Below are 12985 nucleotides of genomic sequence, written 5' to 3'. Positions count from 1 at the left end.
GTAATTACTTTGAGTCTTTATCTTGCAGGAGAAACACGGCCGTGCATGAAATGAAGCGTGTTCATCATGTCCTCTGTTTAATTTGATCTCGCTTTTTTTGTTAACAGCATGCATTCTCCACCATTCCATTCTAAAATACGTTCTCCTGGAGAAGGCTTGGCAGGTAAACAGCTGCCCTGCTCCTGAAGGAATAGTGTTTTCACCTGGATTCGAGAGTGCATGTGCTGGGGAGTGATTCTTATTGGTTCTCTTCTGTTTTGGAAAGCCCGATATTGCATCGATTTAGGTGTCTTTGGAGGTGCGTTTCAGTGCCTGGCCGACTTTGTCCGCATCGAGTCCAGACTCTCCCGAATAATGAGCGATCGAGGAGGGAGTCCAGTGAAACACACTTTAATTAGGACAGGGCAGCGTCTCTCCCCTTGTCAGCGCAGGGTCCTGCGTAGCAGAAGTAATGTGCTATTGTTTCTTCAAAGATGAGTGCAGCCTTCATTTTGGATGGTTTCCTTTGTTTCACCTTTTGTAGTTTTCATTACGCCCTTTTAACAGAGGGGACGTTAGCATATCCCATTCTACCAAAAATACTTGTCCGTGTGTATTCAGCTTGTGCCAAAAAGAGATTTTTTTTTTTTTTTTTTACTCCGGGCTTTGTTTAACAGGGATGTTGCTTTTGGAGTTGAAATTAATCACAGGAAGGTGGGGTTCTTATCACTTGGACTAACGTTTGACAACATTTAAAAATTTCTGTTAATGGTCACCTGAGTTATTTTCCAAATCAAACAATAAATAATCTTAAATTCTGTAATAAAGATGGTACATTCTGAAGGAAAAAAATATTTAAATGGCCAAGCCCGAGCCCAAAGAAACCCAAACAGACGCAATGTGAGTTGCTTCTCAGTGTGCCTTCTCCGTAGAGTTCTGTTTTATTCCAGAAGAGCAGCCCCACCCTCCCTAGCATCTAGTCCTCAAACTTAAAAATTGATGCGCTTACGGTATCAGACTGTGGAGAGCACAGAAACTTGTGTATTGAGTCACCAGTCACACGGCTGGCTGGCTGCCACCATGCGTCTGGTCTCAGTGGAGAGCCCTGCTGATACCTGAGGGTGTCAGAATTATTTCCCTGCTTCTGAAATGCCAAACGTTGCCGTTTAAGTCTTCTGTTAAAATGAGTGCTTTGATTTAAAACTATATGCCAGTTAAAGGGGTTCCGTATGTTCTTTAGTAGAGGAAAACTTCAGGCTGCTCACTCTGCTTCACTGCCCCCTCCCAAACTCCCTTCCGAGTCCATCCTGAGGTCACCGAATGTAATATTTCGTCCAAATATTAGTTTTCAGGGAAAAACAATAAGGGGACGATTATGAAAGCTAGCCATTTATTGTAATACAGCATCGTCTGTGATAAGAAAGTATGATAGTCGGCCATCGTCATGCGCAGTCTGCAGTGTTTGCAGCTTTAAGATCCCATGTGTGCCGAAATGAAATGCACGTGAGGAGGGTGGCTCTCCTGCGGGCCCTGGCGTCCTGTCCGGACCCCCTGTACCAAGCCACACCCCGTCCCCAGTTCAGGAGGTCCTGCAGCTGGGGAGGGAGGAGGGCAGTTCCCGTGATTGTGACGATTGTGACGTTGCGCTTCTCCACTTGTCCAAACCCCGCTCTCCTGTTTCGCTCCTGCATTCTTCACCTGACATACTCCCTGCGGGACACAGAGGATAACCTTTCTCTGCATCCACAGTCAGGCTTGGCACTCCTTTCGGGAAGGATAAATTGATGCAATTCCTTAATTGCTTCTCCCTCTTCTTAATCTCCTGAAATACTTCCTAAATTACCTTGTTTTGAGAGAATTTCTAAGAAGTAGGCTGCCTGAAAAGTAAGTTACTCTCGAATGTAAACATTGTAAACCTTTTGTGAGCACGGCCGGGTGAAGCTGTGTGTGTCACCGAAGGCTGTGGGAAGGAGTTCTTTCTAAGTGATGTTGATTCTCAAGGGCTGGGTCTTAAAAGACTTTGTGTCTAGAAGGGACTTCTTAAAAATGTAATGTAAATTGTACATGTTTATTATATAATGCACTATCATATCCCAAAGGATCTTCCAACATATACTAAAGGGGTATTTTTCTAACAGCACTAAATAAAATGTTATTTATATTTTTGCAAAGTAACAAAATCTGTACTTTTAGCTTCAGCTGAGTCACATCTTACTTTTTTTTTTTTACTACATTAAAGGGAATCCTTATATATATTTCTGCAATTAAAAATACATTTCTTGGACACTTTTAAGATTTTGCTATTTCGCCTCCTTATCATCTGTCTCATAGCTCCTTACTGATGAGAGAATAATATTTCTGACCAACCAAAACTAGGTCGACTAGCATGAACTAGAGTATAAAACATGTCGTATTTTCACATTAAAACCTTATCTGTTGTAAGTGATCCTGTCTGACTTTTCCTCCTAGGGGTTTATGGTCATAGCAGGAAAGATAGTCATCAGTTTAAAAACAAAAAGCCACTTCACGTAGAGTATGATGTGCCACAAAGCCACTGGGCTGAGCAAGGCCCGAAATAGTAGTAAAAAGGAAGGCGCAATGGGCCATACATGCTGCAGGATGTGAGAGTTCTGGGTTGGCTTTATCACTGGTCACTTGGGCATCTGTGATATCAAATGAACTGAGGGAGATCTGTCATGAGCAGTCAACAAATATTGCAGGGTCGACCCTCCTAAAGTTTCCTGGGCTGGAAAAACACTTGAAGTGACATTAGGCCTCTCAACTAGATATGTTTATTTTTTTTCTTTCGTTATTTTATTCTGTAATTAGAGGCACCCGCCATGTGCTAGGTCCTCCTAAGCTTTAGTAGGAGGAGGAGAGGAGATGGCCCTAGCTGCAAGGAGCAGCCTCCCAAGGAGGAAGGGCAGCAAGTCAATAATAAGAAGGGGTACAGTGAGCAGAACAGGGAGCTTCCACACTTGGTGATGAGCTTGGTGATTCCAAGGAGGGGTGACCGTTCTCTAGAAAGACGTGGGGAGCAGAAAGGCTTCGGAAAAAGAGGGACAGCAGTGCCTGACCCGGAGTGCCCTGTTCCCACCCGTCTGGTACCACATCCACTGCTGTTAATGCTAAATGGGAGTCGGTGTCTCCGCTGATTGGTTTAATATTTTATATTGACTTTCAGTTTCACCGTGTCATCTGATTGCTGATCTGTGATAAGTGTAATAAATTGACCCTTCAACGATGCAGGGGTTAGGGATACTGACCTCTATGCAGTTGAAAATCCACATATGACTTTCGACTCTGCATAAACTTAATTATGCTCATTATCTTCGAGGGACTGGCTCCAGGACCCACCCCCCCACCCTTGGATACCAAAACCTACCAACGCTCAGGTCCCCTGTATAAGATGTCCAGATCGATGTATAAGGTCAGCCCTCCACATCTGCAAATTCCCACACAGAGGCCGGAAAACAGTATAGGTTTTTATTGAAAAAAAAAAAAAAAAAGAAAAAATCCATGTATATGTGGACTCAGTTCAAACCTGTGTTCAAGGGTCAACTGTATAATTTTTTTTTCTCATTCCTGCTACCTCAGAATACACACTAGGTTGTTTTATGGAAGTACTTTTATTTAAATATATTTACATGGGATGTGAAAAGTGTTTAAACGTATGTAGTAACTTAAAAATGCATCTTAAAGATATCACAATACTTTCATTACTGTTGTACTCTTAAGTAATTTAGTGATGACTTTGGTCACTGTTGGCTTTTATCAGGAATTGTCATTTGCTATTGGTTGCCTATTGACGCTTTTTAAAATTTAACTGACTCATTTATTAAAAGTCACTAATTCTGTATGTGCTCATTAAAGACAAGCTTGTAAAACAGGGGCTTGGATTTTAACACTTGCATTTAACCTTACTGTAATTGAGGCCTTCTGATTTCCTTGCGCACTTAATTGAATTTAGTCAAGTTTTAAATCTTGCCAAATTTGGAGGGAGAGTCCACTTTAAGGGTCATCTATTTGTGTTAGACCTTGCCACCAGTAGAATGTCTACATGGAAACAGATACAGCATTCCTGATGCTGAGATCTCTCCTAATTCTGTGGCGTTTTGCCCTAGCCAGGCTTCCACGCCACTTCTTTCAGGAGCCTTCCTTCCTCCACGCCTGCTATCTGAGTTGGAAGCCTCTGCAGAGGTGATTGTCAAAGGCAACAGCCCTGGGCCCTGCTGGCCTCCCTTCTGTTCTCCTTCTGTCTCAGATAGTGCCTTCCCAGGATCCTTCTTTTCTGCCAACTCTCTGAGTAGGTATTCCCCAGTGTTTTGCCCTTCATCAGCTTTTGTGTTACCTGCTTTCCATTGGTTGGAAAGCCACAGCATTAGTGGCCACTTCTGTGTCACCTCCCTCCCCCCCGATTCCTCTAGTCCAGCCCCGCCGGCCTCCTGTGCTCCTTCTGCCTCAGGACCTTGGCTGCCCCCCTCTGCCTGGAGAGCCCACCCCTCAATAAAACCCGTGGTTCGCTCCCTCACTGCCTTCAGGTTTTTGCTCAGATGTTTCCAACTGCACCCCAGTGGAACATTCTGAGGTAGCATCTACTGTATTTAGACTCATTGCTCTGAAATATAAACTCAGAGGTCAGAGATTTCTATCTTAACCCCCAGAGCCTAGAACAGAACTTGGTCCCTTTGGGGCCCCTGGTCCCTGTTCTGAAATGGGGACTGCATATCAGATGGACTGACGCTCTGCCTGCCACACCTTGGATGGACTCAGACTCAGTTCCAGAAATGAGACGACGTCCTGTAAACCTTTATGTGACTTTTCACAACTTGATATTTGTATTCTTTCTGTGTAATCGCTGTCTATGGTTAAATGTCTCCTTAAAAAATATAGTTGAAGCGAGCTTCTAAATAAAGTGTGTATAAACTAACACATTTTGGTTTACCTACATGTTTGTTATTTATTTGTTTTAACTATTGACCAATCTTTAAAAGAATTATCATTTTCTGTATTTATATTTCATAGCCTACCTATTTTTGTCAAATGAAAAAAGCAATAACAATCTTTTTTTTTTTATTTTTAGTTATTTCATGCTGCAGAGAGAACTTTAAGAAAAGAAGGACTTCCTGTGACTTCTGTCTGCCATCCATAAAAAACTCATTCCTCCTTCAAGTAAGTAAGTATATTGCTTTGCTTTGATCCAGTCTCGGCAGAATGTATTGATTCGCTCTGAAAAGTAGTGTCATTATTACATTCAAACAAAGAAGCTGAGGTTTCAGATATTTTGCTGTCTGGCAAAAAAAAAAAAAAAAAGAAAAAAAAAAGAAAGAGTGTCTGCCTTTGAGGTCACCGTTGGGATCAAAATAATAGTAACAATGATTTGTTTTGCCAAGGGTTTCCGTGATATGCCGTCTACGTATCTGCTAGTAGTTCCGTTGTTTTAAAAGGCTGCGTTATACTTACCAATAATTAGTAACCAGGTATTTAGCAGTACATGGATTTGAAGACTAAAATTATAAATATCTTTACAGTCCAGTGAGAAGTACACTGTCTGTGGTTGGGGAATAAGATGGTGTTTTCTGACAGGCCAGTTGTATGGAGCCAGCAGCAAGTGCCCTGGGAGTTTTGGGGACAGTAGTCTTCGCGGGATGGCCTCCCAGTGGAGGCCATGTGGAGAGGGCAAACCCACATGCTGGCCCAGGCACAGGCCAAGGTGGGAGGGGTGTCGCGGATAGCCGGTGGACTGGGGAGTGTCTATGCGCCATGAACTACACGGCTGGGCACTTTGTCCCACATCCACGCCCCTCCCGAGACTTCTTCTGGTCTCCAAAGCTGATGGGGAACCTGGAAGCATCCTGTGGCCAGACATGAAAGAGCCACGTAAGTGGACGAATTGGGTCAAGGTACAGATGTTCCTCCTTTTTACAGAGGGGCTGAGAGTTCAAAATCACCAGATGAGGTGGTTGGAAATGTTTGGGGAATCAAGAGACAGTTCTTCAGCTAACTCAGGTCTGTAACGACTTGACTGGTAAAGAGCAACCCTCATGAGAACACAAAGTCTCAACCTCCGTGTCGTATTCCCCAGTGACCATGTGCTTTGATTTGATCGATAGCCTTCCTTGAGTCTCCTCTCCAGCCTCCACATGAAATACACCATTACTTATATCGTATGCCATGCATTTTATAGTTTATTATCACTGCATTATACAGTACTTTGTTAGAAAGGTATTGCTCTCAGTAACTTCAAAACCTAACTTAAGCTGACAAGTAAGAATCAGCCTGGTAGAATTCTGCAGCCTCTGGAAAGAGATTTTAGAAAAGCTAACACGATCCTTCAGTGATACACCCCAAAATTCATCACTCTTCTCGCTATATTGCCTTATCTTCTTATCCCAGATATAAGAAGTTCTGACATGGGAGGCTTGGGCTCCGCTTGGCTGGAAGGGACTCAACAGCTCCCACGCCCAGGCCTTGTAGAGCCCAGTCGGTAGAACTGCACCTGAGCACAGGTGGACTACCTCCAACAGGGCTCGTGTTCTCTACTCTGCATCCTTCCAGCAGCCCACCCATCCCGGTTTGCCCACAAGTGAGAGGCTTTCGGGGACATGAGACTTGGAAGTGTTAAAAACAGGAAAAGTCCCCAACAAACAAGGGCCTGTTAATCCCTCTCGTAATTCTCAACACCCCCACTCTCCCATACACAGCTGGGTGATGTTAATACTCCCTGAGCTGGCTCCTGACAGCTGGTGAATTTGCAGCCCTAGTGGCCAGGAAAGAACTGGGGGTGGGGCTGAGTAGACATGGCTGTAACCTCAGCTTCAATGCTTACCAGCCCTGCCAATGGACTTCACTTCTCTAAGCTTCAGTTTCCCATAGGCCAGATAATAGTAACAGCCGGCTAGTAGAGATTCTGGAGAGGTTACATGGCATAGCTATGGGAGGCGGCTGGTACGGCATAGATAGACACACAAGAAGTGGAGCCCGCCCCCCTTTCTGCCTTCCAAAGCAACTGTGTGGAGAAGACAGTCTGTTACCTTCACAGAGCTTTGTCATTATCAGTTAGTTAGGTCTTGTGTCGGGGCGATCAGAAAGGATTCAACCATGTGACTCATTAACACAATGTCACCTGGGTTGTAAACAGTAATTCCTGGCCCCTACATCTAATTCTCAAATAGTATCAAATCATTGTGTGCAACTTACTTGAAGTTGTTTTTATATCAGTTTCCCCATAAATAGAAACTTTTAAAAATTATGTTGGTCCAGGGAAGGATAGGGCAATAGATATTTTTATTATTTGTTTTTTATTTTTAAATACAGTTGAAATGTAGTATTATTTTGTATTAATTTCAGGTGTACAGCCTAGTGTTCAGACATTGATATAATTTATTGTGTGATTCTCCCCAATTAGTCTAGTACCCATCTGGCACTATACATAGTTATTACAATATTATTGCCTGTATTCCCTATGCTGTACTTTACATCTTCATGACTATTTTGTAACTACAAATTTGTACCTCCCAATTTCTTCACCTTTTTTCACCCAACTCCCTTACCACCCCCCCATATGGCAACTATCAGTTTGTTCTCTGTATCTGTGTCTGTTTTGTTTGTTTGTTTGTTTTGTTTTGTTTTGATTCTAGATATAAGTGAGATAAGACGGCATTTGTCTTTCTCTGTCTGACTTATTTCACTTAGCATAATGCCCTCTAGGTCCATCTATATTGTTGCAAATGGTAGGATTTCATTCTTTTTGAATAGTCAAGTAATACTCTATTATAATTATTTACTACATCTTTATCCAATCATTTATTGGTGGGTACTTAGGTGGCTTTCATAATAGAAACATTTTTTAAGTGCTTTAAAGATTGTTTATTGAAAAAGCATAATTTTTTCTTATTATCCAAATGTTTTCAACTGTTTTAGGCCATTTTTGCATTTAAAGTTCACTAAAACTTTTTTTTTCCAAGCTTTTCTATTATATAGATAATTAGCCTTATGAAGACTTACTTAATTAACATTAACATTTTTCACTACTCAATACATACATTTAAGATCTTAGTGTATAAGGTGGGTCTTTTTAAAAAGTGGGCCCTAGTTTAAGAAAATTTTAAAAAGAAAATGAAGGCATAAAATGACCTTGTAATATTCTTTTGGTCAAACTTTTGAATTTTTTTCAGCCTAGAACATGAAATCTAGTGTAAAGTATGTATAAGTCATCTTAAAAATGATACACAAATACCAATTTCTATGCATGATTCATGTGATTGTAATTTCAGGAAATAGGTTACAGTGTTCCCTTTGTTTTTAGTTTCTTGTTATCTTAATCAAACTTAAGTCATTGATATAGTCACTTTCTCCTGGAAAGTTTCCTTTTTTAAAACTTCTCTGGGATGGATTTTTCTTCTCTTTATAGTGTGAGTGCTAGGTACTTGAGAAATTGCTGGGAGCAAAAACAACCTTTGAATGTTTTTTTTGTGTTAAATGGTCTTGATCAAAAATGTGTGCTAGTTTTCCCTAAACACCTTTTTTCCCATTTTAGAGGTTTCCCAGGGCTGGTCCTCCATAGCAAGTGATATGTTCCTTGTCTATGACTCATCTGCCTTTCACGCCAGCATCTCTCTGACTTTTGCCTTTTCCTAGATCAGCTCTTTGCCAAGTAATGACTCAGAGCTCAGGTTCCACCAGCACGGTCAGGTGTGGCTCCTCTGAAGCCGTCTCAGCTGACCTTGAGCAAGGTCTCCTGAGGAGCAAGAGAGAGCTGGCCATGGTAATGAGACCCACCATCCAAACAGAGCCAAGCTCTTGACCTTGCTTGTCGCTTTGTAAAGAAGAAGAAAAAGAGGAGGGGGCCTTCTCTGGGAAAAGCAGCTGGGATTTTAGTTGTTTTATTCTCGTTATTCACAAAAATTGAATAGGCTTCTGGGAGGATAGATATAGGGATATTTCTGTCTCTAAAATAAAATACTCCTAAGCTCACAAAGAAATTTCACTTCTGTTTTTGAGGATTTAACACAAACTTACTATGAAGTTCAAGAGGCCACTGTTGATTACAATTTAAATTGTTCAATTACCAACTAAGTTATCTGGCATATTTAATTTTTTTTTAATCAAATGAAAGACAAATTCTGTAAGTTACTGTGTATGCATGGTGTTGTCCTTGTTAATTACTGATGGCTATTACAAGGTAAATTATTTCAGTGGCAATGTAGTCATTGCTTTTCTACAAAGATGGAAGAAAAGTTAAGTCCGTCGCCTCTGGAAGGCCTGCGCTAGGTGTGCTGTGTTGGAGGCGCCCTGTGCCTCATCTGAAGCCTTCCTTGCCCTACAGAGATGTATTAGAATGTTTATCGTGTAGATAAGAATGAAAGAGTTTAACCTTAATACCAGAGGACAACCATGTGATCAGACATGCACTGGATATAAAACCTAAGTCTACACAGATTCCTCTATCAAACCCTAACCACATCTTTCACACCCGTTTGTTTACGATGATGAGGCCATAAATGGAATGGGAAAGTTGGTCGGGGGAAATTGGGAAGCTGGGGAAAGGAGAATGGGGAAAATGACAAGAAAACACGATGTGTGTCGGAATAGTAGAATGATTCCCTGGAAACCATGGGAAGTGTTCAGTTAATGAAAGAAGGGAAGAGACCCAAAAATAAGAAGAGAAAGAGAACTTGAGAGCACACTGGTAAAGAGAGAGAGAGGAGGATCATGCAGAATGATTGTAGTTATGCCAGGAGGAAACCTAGAATATCAAGAACTTCACAGTTTGTCCTCCAACCTGTGTCTGCTACTATAAGTAGGTGTGGATTGAGAATCGTGTGTGTATTCTGACTATTCAGACTTCAGAGAGATGCGAAGCTCATCAGGGTCATGTATCAGGGAGCAATGTCCTCGCCGCCCGGGTCTCTCTCTCTTCGATAGCCTATGTGATGACTGCACTCTTCCATAATGCTGTGGTCTGCATGTTTTTGTCCTCTGCCAAATTCACATGCTGAAATCCTGAGGATAGAGGGTGGAGCCCTCATGAATGGGATTAGTGCCTTCATAAGAGAGGCTCCAGAAAGATCTCTTGCCCTTTCCGCCATGTGAGGACACAGCAAGAAGTATGCGGCCCGGAAGAGAGTTACCACCGGAACAGAACCATGCTTGAATGGCCCTTGATCTTGGACTTCCAGCCTCCGGAACTGTAAGAAATAAATGTTTATTGCTTATAAGCCACTCAGTCTGTGGCATTTTGTTACAGCTGCCCAAACAGACTAAGACACCTAGGATGAAAGTGGTCTCCATGCATGGCCTTTGGGTGGTGTTTAGACATAGCTATTCTCATAGCTTCACGTATCTATTTTGTCCTGAAATTTGTCTCTTAATTTTACTGGAGTCTCGTAGGTCTAATTCATTATAGGACGCATTTAAAACAGAACTCAGCATCATCCTTGGTCAAAGAGAAACAGTTTTCACCACAACAGTAGATGGGAGGACCTTCCTCTGGGAGGAAGCCCCCTCGAGCAACTCCTGGCTCTTTACCGCGCATGCCCACTCAGGCGCCCGGCCCTGCCGACCTTTCCTCCTGCGTCCTGCATCAGCACTGCCATGTTTTCATCCCCAGACAATTTCGCTACTGACTCAGCCAGCCTGCCTCTAGGCTCTGCTCTCAGACCAATCGGATTAGTAAGCAGAAAAATTTTTACAAACACTATTTTTCATGCTGTTACTTCTCTGCTCGTAAGCCCCATATTCTCCTAGTTACCTATAGATCAAATTTAAATTCCAGAGCCTGGTAGTTAAAACTCCCTCTCAGCTGGTCTCCACACATATCCCAAGTCAGTATCCATTACTCTTTTGTTTTCTACACACCTGGCGCGTCAGAGTTTTTATGCTTCTTCTTGTTCAGAATCCTTATTAATTTCCCGCTTCTAAATTCCAAGAGTTCCAGTGAGGCCCATTTTCAAAGTCACTTTTTCCTAAAATTAAAAAACAACAACAACAACAACTTTAGAGCTAACTCTAAGATTCAAGAATTTTTAGCACTCATTCATTCAACAATTTCATGCAACAAATTTAGTCACAATGTGGTATGTGCCATCTATGTTTATAAGTAGTTCTGAAATTATTCTTTACTTTTAAAGATGTATGTGATTCTCAAATTGTATGATGTATTCATTTAAAAACTCTCCCTTAATGCAAAAATCACTGGCTCCCTGTTGTTTGAGACATTAGCGGTGCTCTGTATCAGGCCACCTCGTCATTCATGTGGTGCGCTGTGAGAACATGGGCTGGGGTCGAAACCCTGGAGGAGATTTGAGATCGTTCTGCAGCTTTAGCACAGTTCTGTGGACTGATTAACTTCCTGAAGACGAACGAAGTTGATTACCAACCCCAGGAAGCCCTTCATAACAATAACAATTTTATTCAACAACACAGCCTGGAAATGTCCAGAGTAGAGTGACGCCTAAATAGACATATAGAAAACACAATCAGGAGGAGAATAACAGCTTCTCCTCTGGAAGGAAAAACAAACCCACTGACAGCAAGAAGCACAAGTAGAAACTCAATCCAAATCCCACTCATTTGTGAGACCCGGTTCAGATTTCCTTTTCTGTGTGAAGGCATTTCTTACCCCCAGATCTGCATTTGTTCAGAATTTACATTCTATGTGCTTATGGTCCCTTACAGCGATGAGCACATAGTCGTGGACCATTTCTAGTCTCTGAGCACATAAAAGGCACTTATCATAATCTGATTTATGTTACAGTAAGTTCCTTCTGCCTCTTTCTGGTAGATTATAAGCAATTTGAAGGTAAGAATTATGCTTTAACTCTGTATCTTTAGAATCCAACACAGACTCTGGCAAACTACTAGGATTGCGAATGGTTTGTGGACTTTAATAGGACCGAAGAACTTGTTATGCATATAAAGAAAAGTCACTGTAGGTTTCGCATCTGCCTTTTCATAAGCTCTGCTAGCATCTGCAGATTTCAGATAGAAGCGTATATAAAGGTATAAGCATCCACGGACATGGCAGCATGGGGTAACAGAGCCAGCAGCATCATTTCACTGAGATACACAATCTACTCCTGGAGAAAGGAAAGAGAAAATGAATTCAGAGACAAAGGAAGAAAAACAAGAAAACGTGTGGTTTATAGTTGGTTATAGTTGAATATTATGGCTTAGGCTTATAAGAACTTAAGCTTAAACTTTAAACTAGTCAAAGTGGGGAGTAATCAAGCATAATTCGCTTTCTCAAAAGGCCCTTTAAGTCTTCTTTCTCAGCTGCATTTAAAATATGGTTTTGTTTATAAAATTCAGCTTAGATACAGTTGTTTTTTAGTTCAAACTAAGCATTCCCTAGGGATTCACGGATTCAACATTTAAAAACTCAATTACTTGTGATTGACCCAAGTTCAATAATTGCCTTTATGCCTCCATTTGGGGGAGGTACCAGCTCAAAGACCACATGTGAGAGCTGATGCAGACTAGGGAGTGAGTGCAGCCAACCCCACTGTTCACACTCACCAGGGCTTTGTGCTCTAAGTGTTAATCTAGTTATCATTCAGGCCTTCTGCTCTGTGTGTTAATCTAGTTATCATTACTATGAAAAAAATATGAATCTATTGCCTCAGGCGCCTGAGAGTTTAATGGGGGTAAGCTTTTCTGCCTTTGAGACATTCTCTGTCCTTCCTGTGAAGGGATAAAAACTTTATATTTGAAAACTCATTCTGAGAAGAGTGACAACTACTTGTCCTGGAGTAGGAAGTGAAGAAAATGTCAAGAGATCCAAGAAAGCGGAGGGTCTTGCCAGACCTGAAGCCCTGATTACATGGACTAATACTGTGGCTAATTCATCAATAGTTCAGTCTATGACATAGGGAAGAGGCTACTACTGAACTGTGTATTCAAATCCTTGGTCTATTCTAATAGGCCATAGAACCGTCTCTAAGTGCCAAGGGTCTAGTCTATGTATTCTCAGAAGTCCGCAGCCTACTTTTCCTGAGGGTCAGCA

At 41.7% G+C, this 12985-nt stretch overlaps 1 protein-coding gene across 10 annotated transcripts in view; it reads left to right on the top strand.

Moving 5' to 3' along the window:
- Positions 1-12985, top strand: part of FAM110B (family with sequence similarity 110 member B) — a 138688-nt gene that overhangs the window by 70489 nt on the left and 55214 nt on the right. For 7 of the 10 annotated variants that reach the window (XM_036232842.1, XM_036232841.1, XM_016165663.2 and 4 more), the window contains one exon: positions 5063-5151. The gene's annotated coding sequence lies outside the window, so the exon portion shown is untranslated. Of the gene's footprint in view, positions 1-9; positions 1864-5062; positions 5156-12985 lie in introns of those variants that run through there. The other 3 variants (XM_036232843.1, XM_016165664.2, XM_016165668.2) reach the window with 2 other exon arrangements.

Source organism: Rousettus aegyptiacus, unplaced genomic scaffold, assembly GCF_014176215.1.
Source record: "Rousettus aegyptiacus isolate mRouAeg1 unplaced genomic scaffold, mRouAeg1.p scaffold_m13_p_15, whole genome shotgun sequence".
Taxonomy (NCBI): Eukaryota; Metazoa; Chordata; class Mammalia; order Chiroptera; family Pteropodidae; genus Rousettus; species Rousettus aegyptiacus.
The sequence above is the reverse complement of the archived record's forward strand: the minus strand, read 5'-3'. Positions and strand labels throughout refer to the sequence as shown.